The 12,851-nt window shown below is 37.1% G+C and overlaps 1 protein-coding gene and 1 long non-coding RNA gene across 2 annotated transcripts in view; both read right to left on the reverse strand.

Moving 5' to 3' along the window:
* Positions 1-12,851, reverse strand: part of Neto (Neuropilin and tolloid-like) — a 99,249-nt gene that overhangs the window by 32,205 nt on the left and 54,193 nt on the right. The window lies entirely within an intron of this gene.
* On the reverse strand, positions 7,506-9,232 carry LOC137925568 (uncharacterized). Its single transcript, XR_011107675.1, has 2 exons — positions 8,164-9,232; positions 7,506-7,842 (listed from the first exon to the last, which is right to left on the reverse strand). It is a non-coding gene; the product is annotated as an uncharacterized lncRNA (long non-coding RNA).

A 12,851-nucleotide genomic window follows, 5' to 3' on the forward strand; every position in this document is an offset into this window, starting at 1 on the left:
CACAGACATTAGCATCTGTGAATTTGTTTTTATAACTATTGAATATTACCCATATTTTTGCCCATTTTTTACATGTTACAGTGTTTACTAAGTTGATTAAACTATGTCTTTATCAAAATCTTATATTCTTAAATCATTTGTGCCTGTTTTTTTTACGGCGCCTTAATAATGTCCAGTTTTAACACAACAGCTAGGGCTTACAATACCGGGATTACGATATTCGGGATCCCGGAATCCCAGACGATTTTTGTTTGGTATTAAAAACCGGTATTTATGTAAAAAATACCGGTATTTTGGTATTACATTAGTTGATAAAAATTGAATTTATGCACAATATAAATCTAATTTAATTTGTACAATAATTCGGTCCTCGCTTGATGTTGAAATGATTGATTGTTTATGTTTTTTTAAGAGCATACTTTAATAAACAAAACGCAAATTATATTATTTCATAAATACTTTTGATTTGATTATGTTTTTTGCTTCTTTAATTATATAATGCCATACGAGCCTATTATACGTAAAATGTAACATACAATTATGTAAAATTAATTAACATAATAATCATAAGGTGTACTTATTATATTTTTTGCTTCCAAGCTTTTTGTATCTATCTACTCCTACTCTCTATGTAATAGAATAAATAATATCTACTCATTTCGGAACAATATTTATTTGACCTCATATAATATTCGTTAACAATTCAATAAAACAACCGAGGTAAGTAAAAACATAACTAGTAAATTTTTTGTTAATAATACCGGTTTTAATACCGATATCCCGATATTTCAAATTTCGAATTTCAAATCCGGTATTTAGATTTTAGTTCGGTATTATAAGTCCATTAGGGCACGCATGGGTTAAACGAAGAAAATCTAAGAGGCTAAATGGTTTAATAGTTTCAAATATATATTACATAATGACAATATAATAAGAAAAAGCATTTCCAAAATTTGATTAACTTCATATAAAATTAAATATTGTTTACTATCTGTCTTTGAAGACTTTGTACTACCATAAGCTACTAGCCTCTCATATTCCAATAGAAAATTATTTACGTAATATATTTCAAAATGATTACTTTTGACCGTTGATTGGAAATAAATGTAAAAAGAATTTTTCCTAAAAATGATCAATATATTTACCCTTTCAAAGCGATTATGTCTGTAATCAGTTAATCTGATATAAAATATTTTAATATTGTATAACAAAATCTAAGAGAAGAGAAATAGAATTTAATAGTAAAACACGAAACACTATGCAATTATCACGAACTAGAATCAACAGTTAGAAACTTTTGATAGAAAACTATTCCTATCCTTTGCACTTTCCATTACAAAAGTAGAAGAGAAACGTTTCGTACGAACTCGAGGAATGCTTGTAGCAGACAAAAAGATGGACGCTGAAAACAAGTAACTTCAAACAAAACTATTTGTGTTCAAAAAAAGAACTTAAATACTGTCGCCACGTCAATGGCAATGGCTCGGATGGCATTGCGCCAACGACGACGGCGCCTTGCCTGTTTCTATAGTGACATCATAGGAATTTTGACTCTAATTGCAGCACTACAGTGACATCATAGGGATTTTGATTCTAATTGCAGAACTTCAGTAACATCATAGGAATTTAAACTCTTATTGCATCACTATAGTGACATCATAGAAATTTTGACTCTAATTGCAGGACTACAGTGACATCATAGGAATTTTAACTCTACTGTGGTCAATTCCTTTATTACTTTAAAAGCAATTATAGTCAACACTTCTAAGTGAGATTATGAAAGAGTTGACTTAACTATTATCTTCAACATATATCATTAGACGCCCACTGCAAGGCATAGGACCTCATCACCACGATCACCGGTCTTGCGCTGCCCGCATGCAGCGACTTTTCGCAACCTTAACTATGTTCATCTAATAGAATCAGGCGTTACCTCTCGGAAGTCCATCATAACTATTGCTATTTCATGTTGTGTCACTAACCGGTCTAGGCTTTATACAGCTTCATCGAAATTGAGCCCGTGGAAACAGAGGTCCGCGGACTAAAAATTTTACGCTGGGGATCGTACCTCAGTTACGACGAAGACGTCTACACGCGGAGAACTATAACCATGTAGGTGTGTAGTGTAGTGTGGGGTATTGTATGTGTAGCACGAAGCGAGGACTACTCTGCGGTCGGGAGAGACACGGGCCTCTCCGGACCGTTTAGGTTGGGCTTAGTTTAGGCGGACGCGGCCGCCGTGTCATGTGTAGGTGAGTAGTGCATGACATGTACATCGAGACCACCGGGGCTTGATGTGAGGCGTTTGTCCTGGCGTTGATACGGGGAAGCGGATGTTATTTAAATTCCGCTTTAAGGACGGCGAGAAGGGCCGACTGCTCCGCAATACAGAGGAAGCGCTCCGAGGGACTGGAGGCTTTGCGGAGTTTTGCGGTAAGGATGCAGACCTACATTGGCTAGGTATTGTGCGAAGGCTTTGAGTTCCTCAACAGGCAAAGGGGTCCCGGTTTGGTGTTTGGGGGGTTTCAGTTGCTCGTGAGCAACCGATGGGGCGGTAGGGAGGATGGCGGGCTTGCCTCTCGGGTAGAGAGGCTTCTCCCAGGCTGAAGTGGCTGGGGACAGAGGAGGGAGAAGAGGTTTCGAAGCGGGCTGCGTGGCCGTACAACTGGCATCTGTGACACTGGCCGTCGATGCCTCTGCGGTGAGTGGCCTCGAATGAAACCCCTGAAAGAGAGAAGACCTCTTAGAGGGCAAAGATTTTTTTCCCTCGCAGGAAAGCTCTATAATTGCCATAATGAAAAGCATGGGGAGCTTGGTGCGCAGAGATGTCATGCGCTTCGCGTCGATAACGGGGATGCCCGCTTTCTCGAGGTCGTCGATTACGTCGGCAATCTTTATCTCGAGCGAGAGACCGCGGATAACGACTCGAGGTCGCTTATCCTCGGGGAGGGCGGACGTGTGGAAGGAAATGTCTTCCTCACGCAGGTGGTGGGTGAAGCGATGGAAGTCGTCAACGGTAAGCGTGCTAATCTAATACCTTGAGTGGTAATATTAGCTTTTGATTTGTCCATCTTGTTAGCGAGAAGCCACGAGTGGAAGACGGGTGGGGAAGGTTTAGTCTCGTTTTCGGGAGGGCCTTGGGAGGCTACTTGTTGGGGTTGGGCGGACGGTTGCTCGGGAGCAACCTTTGGTGAGGGCTTGCGTACGGCTTTTTTGGCCGCGTTAGCCGATGAGGAGGCAGTTTTGAAAGGTAGCGAACCTAACTGCAAGTCAGCAATACGGGAGGCTGGAAATACAATACATACACAACATATTAAAACATCATATTTGTACATCTTCGCTTTAATATATCCAGTAATATCCTTTTCACGTCAAAAATAAATTAATGTTCTATGATAGAACATCTAAAACAGTAAGGATGGATAAAAATAAATTAAATAACCATGAAACGTGCGCAGTATATAAGATGGTATATTTTAACAAGGCGTCTTGTTAGGTTCAAAGCATAGCCCGCGTACGAATACAATGAAGGTGCAGACTGCTAGCAGCCGGAGGGTTAAAATGCATCATTCTATAGAGACTGCAGTCTAGAGAATTTCTACTTGAAGATAAGCATCCACTTTGCTGCAATGTAAAAAATAAAAGTTGTAAAATATCACATGGTTAATATTTTACTTTTATAACTTTTAAAATAATTACATAATGGCTTAGATAGATATATTTTAGACTTAATAAGTATTCTACTGGTAGAGCCCGTGTACACTGAGCCCGTGTACACAGCGCCCGTGTACACTGAGCCCGTATACACTGAGCCCGTGTACACTGAACCCGTGTACACTGAGCCCGTGTACACTGAGCCCGTGTACACTGAGCCCGTGTACACTGAGCCCGTGTACACAGCGCTTGTGTACACTGAGCCCGTGTACACTGAGCCCGTGTACAATGAGCCCATGTACACTGAGCCCGTGTACACTGAGCCCGTGTACACTGAGCCCGTGTACACTGAGCCCGTGTACACAGCGCCCGTGTACACTGAGCCCTTGTACACACAGCCCGTGCACACAGAGCCCGTGCACACAGAGCCCGTGAAACTCCTATGCGTGTATTTTTCCTTCGATGGAGAGAAAAATGAACAGATCAGGAAATCGAGGGTTCAGGAAAATGAGATCAGGTATGATCGTTATGAACTATTAGGAAGTCATGATTTTCACTTAAACAAAGGCAGCAATTACCACATTGTTGGTGTTCATATTCAAATCTGCATTCGAATTTGAATTCGAACACGCAGTAATTAACTCTAAAACATATTGTGGTCGTAGTGGCCTGTAACGCTGAGCGTTCTCATGTTAACGTTGCATTAAAAAATCTTGTTGACATATATGTATGTTGAGACAGCAAGAAAAATAACCTAGAATTACTCCGCGACCTAATTAGAAAATGTAAAGATAATTAATAATATACAGATGCTTTAGCGACGCTTGTTTTTAACTGTCTAACTGATGTGACATTGCTTGTTGGCATGGCGCCCATTTGGGACTAGATCCGTGCAGCAAATTGAAAGAAAATTTTGAACTGTATTAAGATATTCCTTTGGTTTACAGATACCTTTATATAAAAGAAACGATTCTTCAATTTTTATGAAATTAAATTATTTATATAATATGCGTTCGTGTCTTGAACTGGCATTGCCCGTGTAACCAATGGCCGTTGGGGCAGAAATGAGTGTGGCCACCACCAGCCGGAAGATCGACGTGGCCCTCCACTAGATGAACCAACAACATAGTTAAGTAAGAAAGGGACTAATATAGCTACTTCCGCTATGCAGCAGCAGTCGTGCAATGAAGTGCACCGCTTGCCAACCCGCTGTTAAATGCGCGTGCGGTATACAATACGAAACACAACTACCACCGCTAATTCACTCTACACGTGTTTCGCCCCTCCACGGGGCATCCTCAGGAGATGTTACACCGACCAGTATGACTATATAGTTATGACTATATAGTTATGAATATATAGTGTGACTATATATTAGTCTCTTTCTTAGTTAGGATGGTCGATTGCGAGCTCAGCACTTGGAGCGTTCAGACGTGTCTCCCGACTTTCCCGCTTCCCGCACTTATAATAATAATATGTTCTCGCTATAAATGTCTTTTGTTATTCATAATTGAAATTTAAACACCTAGTCGAAGTATTATGGCTGTAAGCAATGACGATATAGCCACTTAAGGAGCAATAGAGATAGCTATGCTGGTAATTTCATGAAATCGAATTAGAAATTAGATGAAGTACCAAGGGAATGATGATGGCCGTTAGGAATGTAAGGTTTTAGAATGGTGATCACGAGCTGTTGAACGCGGCGAGGGTAGGCCTTCCACTAGGTAGACCGATGATATAGTTAAAATCACGGAAATTCGATGGATGGAGGGAACTCAAGACTAGTTACCGTGACGATCTTTGCAGGAAAATAATACATTTAGTGGAAAATAATTTCGTACGTTACATAAAATGCATTCAAGTGAAAATAGTTTTCCTGAAAGTACGCCTTTATATTAAATAATAAAGAAAGGATAAATTTTGTTATAATAAATAAATTTATGAGTAATAAGAATGACATAACGAATAATATGCATCGTTCGAAATAATTGCGTTCTGCGAATATTATTATTATTAATTGGACCACTCCAAAATCTCCACATTGGTGACCCCGGTTCTGGAGATAAGATCACAACCTTTAGAAACTATTTCGACAATCCAAAAATCGCAGTGAGTAAATATAATAAACAAAAATGTCGAAATCAAGCGACGCATTTAAAGAAGCACGCGAAAACAATGGAAACTCGCATTTGTCAGTTGTTTCCGATAAATGCTGCGTCGAAATGAAGATTCCACCTTTTTGTGCACACGACTATCAGCTGTGGTTTGTGCGAATAGAAGAACATTTTCTTTTATCTGGAATAAGAGTTGATAATACAAAATTTCATTATGTGTACTCGAACTTAAAACCACAATATGCAAAGGTAGTTCGGGATATAATTATTTTACCTCTCGCAGAAAGTTTGAGACAATAAAGAAAGAACTTAAAAAGCGATTGTGTGACAGACACAGTTATTGATGGAAGAAGAATTGGGACAGTTGTTTCCGATAAATGCCGCGTCGGAATGAAGATTCCATCTTTTTGTGCACACGATCCTCAGCTGTGGTTTGTGCAAACAGAAGGACGAATACAAAATTTCATTATGTGTTCTCGAATTTAGAACCACAATATGTAAAGGAAGTTTGGGATATAATTATTTCGTCTCTCCCAGAAAATACGTTTGAGGCAATAAAGAAAGAACTTATACAGCGATTGTGTGACAGATACAGTTATTGATGGAACAAGAATTGGGAGATAGGAAACCTTCTCAATTTTTAAGACACCTAAAGCAGTGATGTAGGCAACACCACAAATGTCATAAATTTATGAGTAATAATAATGACATAAGAACGTCAGTGTGACAATCACATAAGAAGCATGGGTCAAATTAGATGCGTTCTGCGAATATTATTATTACTAATAGGAGCATTTCCACAAGTAATCAAAATTCAAAAAACTTTGTAAGAATTTATGACGTCATTCGTTCACAGTTTCGCAGTGACGGTGTAAAAATAACAATGATTTAGGTTATAAACGGTCGTGCTGCAAACGGCTGTTCATACGACAGAGGCATTGCAAGAGAATTGATACGTTCCATTTGTTATAGTGTTTTGAAATGCGCGAATGCATATTTTACGTTCAACTCTTGGTTTGTTATTTTATTTCAATTGTAAATTTTATTTTTTTTACTTTGAACAGCACAAAAAATATATGTTTTGCATTTAATTTTTAAGTAAAGTTTAATTCGAAAATATCTCGAGTAGTGACCATGATATTTAATGGAATTCAGGCGTTATTTTACGGAAGTCCATCCTAAGTAAGAAAAGGACCAATATGCAGCCACTTCCGCACATGCAGTGGTAGGCGGTGCACTTTGTTGCACGACTACCAATGCATGTGCGGAAGTGGCTGCATATTGGTCCTTTTCTTACTTCTATGTACTCAGTTAGCTATCAGAATAGAATCAAAAGTATTTTGTAGCACTATGTTGAATATCAGTATAAATTCAAATTCAAAATATCGTAATTCAATTTATAATTTACAAGTTATTACGAATTATCAATTATTCTTAACATTACAATAGGGTCAGTGTGGGCACTATGCTACCAGTACGGAAACCGAGAAACACAACAGTTTTTTTTTTAAATAAAATTTAACACTACTTGTTGTACACATTATATCACATTACGATCAACTAAAAACTCATTGAGCAGTGATAGACCAATGGTAATGACTGTTACTTGCGATCGTATGTCGCGTGTTCGATTCCTGGAACAAAGTCTCTGTGTCAGTATTTCTGTAAAATATTGTGCCGGTTGAAAAAAAAGAAAAGTATTTAATTAAATGGGTAGTTGGCAACAAAAAGGCACACAAAGAAAAATATATATGTATTTAATTATCTAAGGGTAGTGGGCAGAAGGCCTGGTCTAATTTTACACCGCAGTTCGGTACTCCCCTGATGGTGGTGGTAGCCAGCCGCACGATCTCCCAGGACTGGTCAGACGGCTGCAAGTCGAGAGCAGGGAGCGCCGGTAGGTTGCAGTATGTGTCGGTTCCGGTGCACGGTGATATAATTTCAACAGTGTAAAACTTGCAGTGTAAAACTTGCAGTGTAAAACTTGCAGTGTAAAACTTGCAGTGTAAAACTTGCAGTCTAAAACTTGCAATGTAAAACTTGTAGTATAAACTTTGCAGTGTAAATCTCGCACCTGTGAATAAATGTCACAGTTATGATATACATATATAAGTATATGTACAATTTGCTCCGCTGACAGTAAACCCGGAGATGGCTTGCGATGAAGTAAGGGCAGAAACCGAAAGCAGTTGATGTGATTGTTTACTGTCAGAACGGAGTTACAAAATGTAAAGCATGTAAAACAATAATAGAAGAGATAAATAAATAAACAAATTGAAAAGTAATAATGAATACATAATGATGGAACTATGGACACAGACAAAATGTTGAGCTCTAACTTATAGATAAGTGTTACTTAATAATGATGTCTTCATAATATTTGTTCAACACTTACCCCTTGGGGTGCGAGACGATGTAAAGGTTGTGGCGTGAACTAAATGATGCCCGGAGAATTAATAGGACCAAGGCGTGAATTTATAACGTAAATTATAATTGGCCCCGGCGCGTATGAAGACACATAGCTGGTGAACGCAACCGACACAAAGAGTGTGCGTCGGTGCGTGAGACGACACCTAGCTAGTGAACGCGACCGAGGCCTGGATCCTTCTCCCGAGCACTGCTGTAAACTCTGTGTGCTGGTGCGCGGGCGCATTGGAATTTTTGTTATAAAAACAAAGATCCGTTAAACCAATAGCATGCTCCCACGACCCCACGCCACTTGAGACGTACCGTTACCCGCTAAGGGTTGAACAATTTTTTGCCGTATTGCGATTTATGAGACGTTTCTCGTGATTATATATTTTTTGGTTAAAATTTTAACTAAGATTTATGGGACGTTAACTTGCAACGTTACATTACCCCGCGCGTCACCGAAGGATTTTATTTCATTTAAAGGAAATAAAATCCGAACTTATTGATAACAATTTCATTTTTATCCTTTTAAACTCATTCTTTCATACTTCTCGCAAACAAACTAGCAATAGTAATCATTATAAGGATTACTAACGCGACCAAACAATTATGAAGGTTATAGATTCATTCTACCTAATAACCCAAACGAAATATTACGCGGTTAATGGTAATGCTTTAGTTTATGTTGTATCGCATTATGTTTGGTATTTATTCAAACCTATTTTTTTTAAATCCTTTATGTGCCATGTTCCAACATTTTTACCGGCCATGTCTTCTAATACATACACTAAGAGAGAATTATTTTTAATTATACATTTTATAAAAAGAATCAAGAATAACGTATGTCTTAACAAGCACGTCTTCTACGCTATCGGAATCGTCCGATATTTGATTGACTCTATTAGTATAAATCATCCTCAGAAAGAAAAAGAGGACCCAGTGTAGCGATTTGTTTACGTAAGTTATTAACAATAGCGCCATGTTTAATCTACCTTTATAAATTGGTAAAGAGAGAAATAAGAAAAAAGAAATTAAATGCACCACAATAAGGAAGGTGTTGAACAAGTATTCTACTCAATCTACTCCGTTCTGTTACAAATTCACTAACGAACGTTATGATTGCTAGTATTAGAATTAAAAATAATAACACAAAAAAATATGAAAATGATGCGTATAACTGCAACTAATGTGTACGGTCCTATGAAAAAATAGCAGAAGCAAAAAAAGTTACAACATAAGAACAAAATGTATGTTAAACTAAACAAAAACTTTTTTAAGTGAAGGATGTACACTTCAGTTGCTGGCAGTAGAAAAGGCAAAAATAACGTTTTACAAAATTAATTAAATAAAAAAAACAATCACATAACTACACTACAATGCAAAATCAGACCTTTTAATACCACGTTGGGCGCCAGTGTGCCGGTTGGGTAAATAGTTGCTGGCAATAAAAAAAGTGCCGTTTGCTAAATAAATATATATTTTGAATTAATAAAGGGTAGAGATTGTTGGCCTGGTCTAATTTTACACCGCAGTTCGGTACTCCCCTGATGGTGGTGGTAGCCAGCCGCACGATCTCCCAGGACTGGTCAGACGGCTGCAAGTCGAGAGCAGGGAGCGCCGGTAGGTTGCAGTATGTGTCGGTTCCGGTGCACGGTGATATAATTTCAACAGTGTAAAACTTGCAGTGTAAAACTTGCAGTGTAAAACTTGCAGTGTAAAACTTGCAGTGTAAAACTTGCAGTGTAAAACTTGCAGTGTAAAACTTGCAGTGTAAAACTTGCAGTCTAAAACTTGCAGTCTAAAACTTGCAATGTAAAACTTGTAGTATAAACTTTGCAGTGTAAATCTCGCACCTGTGAATAAATGTCACAGTTATGATATACATATATAAGTATATGTACAATTTGCTCCGCTGACAGTAAACCCGGAGATGGCTTGCGATGAAGTAAGGGCAGAAACCGAAAGCAGTTGATGTGATTGTTTACTGTCAGAACGGAGTTACAAAATGTAAAGCATGTAAAACAATAATAGAAGAGATAAATAAATAAACAAATTGAAAAGTAATAATGAATACATAATGATGGAACTATGGACACAGACAAAATGTTGAGCTCTAACTTATAGATAAGTGTTACTTAATAATGATGTCTTCATAATATTTGTTCAACACTTACCCCTTGGGGTGCGAGACGATGTAAAGGTTGTGGCGTGAACTAAATGATGCCCGGAGAATTAATAGGACCAAGGCGTGAATTTATAACGTAAATTATAATTGGCCCCGGCGCGTATGAAGACACATAGCTGGTGAACGCAACCGACACAAAGAGTGTGCGTCGGTGCGTGAGACGACACCTAGCTAGTGAACGCGACCGAGGCCTGGATCCTTCTCCCGAGCACTGCTGTAAACTCTGTGTGCTGGTGCGCGGGCGCATTGGAATTTTTGTTATAAAAACAAAGATCCGTTAAACCAATAGCATGCTCCCACGACCCCACGCCACTTGAGACGTACCGTTACCCGCTAAGGGTTGAACAATTTTTTGCCGTATTGCGATTTATGAGACGTTTCTCGTGATTATATATTTTTTGGTTAAAATTTTAACTAAGATTTATGGGACGTTAACTTGCAACGTTACAATATTTCGAGAGAAACGACATTACTTTCCGGTCACAAATTAAATGTGATATTTATTTTTGAAAAAGAAATCGATATAACAACAGTGACTTCTATAAATTCTAACTAAAACTAAATCGCTTGTACCACAAACATAAACGTAAATTGTGTTCAGTTATTACTGAAACAAAACCAGTGAACACCTGTGTAACTAACTTGGATAGTTAACTGTAAACCGCAACTCGGTGCGACAATCATTGCCCAGGTGACCACAAACAGTGTTTACGGGCGGACGCTCCGTAGAATACATTAAGTCAGTCCCGGACGTTGCCTTAGTCAGACGTAAGATATTGTCACAGTAGTTTCACATCTGTTTTATGTAGTTGAAACACCTTGACGTTTTAGTACGTTTGGAAAATTATTAGCACAAATTTTATGTATATTATTAACCATTCACATAAACTTATATATAGTAGAGATATATATATGTTCATAATAATAAAAAAATGTACAATGGGCGGTCTTATCACACGAGGCAATCTCTTACAGACAACCACATTGAAACAGTAGAAGCATAAATAATGGGCAGTTAACATGTACAAAGCATACATATATACAAACTTTAAAACATATTTAAGAGTATTTAAGTTTAATTTTTATATGTTTATCCAATGATATATAGTTTATATTTTTTTTAATCGGGTTTCGCAATAATGATGTTGATAGACGAAACACTTTAATGATGCCATTTGTACTGTTTAAATGTATGTATTATATCGTAATAAACTTTACTCTTTTTAATGCCATTCAATTCAGAAGAGCAGTGGTAGTTCAGCGGTAGATGACTGAGACTTGCGACTGTAAGTTTAAAAATTCACTGTGTTATTTTGATTTGAAAAACAAAGTTCAGTCGAAAAAACTTTTAAAAACAATATATATATATATTTATATGTAAGGGTAGTTAGATGGGAGTCCCACACTAAGAGATAAGATATGATGAATAATAGAAAAAAATATACTATGTAGCATGAAAGTGCGAGAAGTAAAAAAGCGAGAACTGGAATGAAAAGATAAAGCAAATATAGACTCCGATAATGTTGGAGGAATAAAAAAACAATATTTCAATGTATATATATGTCTTTATATATATATAAAGATATATATATTTGACAATTTATAATCTTTTTATTGCAGTTAAAATTAATGATTTTCATAAAATTCTTTCTTTTTTTTATTGTAAAACCGAAGGTTTTGATCAAAAACTACATCAAAATAATACTCATAAATATCGATTACAATATTCCTTAAGACATTAATACAATGACATCAACAGTAGATTGTTTTCACCTGTCTCACCTGATCTTAAGTGATGACGAGATCTACGATAGTACATGCTTGTGTAGAAACCTATTCACACTTATCTTGAATACTCCTAAGTTATAATTTTCTGAGAATAATGACCTGATAAGTTGTTCCACTCCTTGTCTTCTCGCACTATAAATGTATTAGAAAAACGCTTAGTGGGTTGAAGGAATTTCAACCGTGTACGGATGTCGTGAATCTGTGCGTCTTGTTGTACGATGGAAGAAAAGAGATATCAGGATTATCTGGTGTAATTTAGTCGCACACTTTCCAAAACGTAGTCTATATAATGTGTTTTTCTATCTTTCGAGTGTGTTATTATAATATTTTTTTTGTTGGTTCCCGCTATTGGGGGCCTCTCGTACCCCTATCTTAGGTGGGACAGGGTCTTTATTGGCAATTTAATTTTTTTCACATAATTTTTTATTTTCATTCTCTACTTTCATTCTTCACATAATCTTTCATTCTATTCTTTTATGCCACAATTCTGCTTTCTTTCACTTTTGCTCTGTGTCCTTTCATTCCTCTCTCATTACTTGTTACATTTTATCTTTTTTCTTTCATTTACATTTTTATTACACTTTATATCACATTTGAGTTACGTTATATCACCTTTTTTCTTATTGTCTATTTAAAATTTTTATTTTTTTGTATAACTTTTTTAATTATTTTCTTGCAGCATGAGAGGAATTCTTCCG

The sequence above is a fragment of the Battus philenor genome, unplaced genomic scaffold (genome assembly GCF_028537555.1).
Source record: "Battus philenor isolate CCGP_79_NKW_IND1 unplaced genomic scaffold, ilBatPhil1.0.hap1 SCAF_27, whole genome shotgun sequence".
Classification (NCBI taxonomy): Eukaryota; Metazoa; Arthropoda; class Insecta; order Lepidoptera; family Papilionidae; genus Battus; species Battus philenor.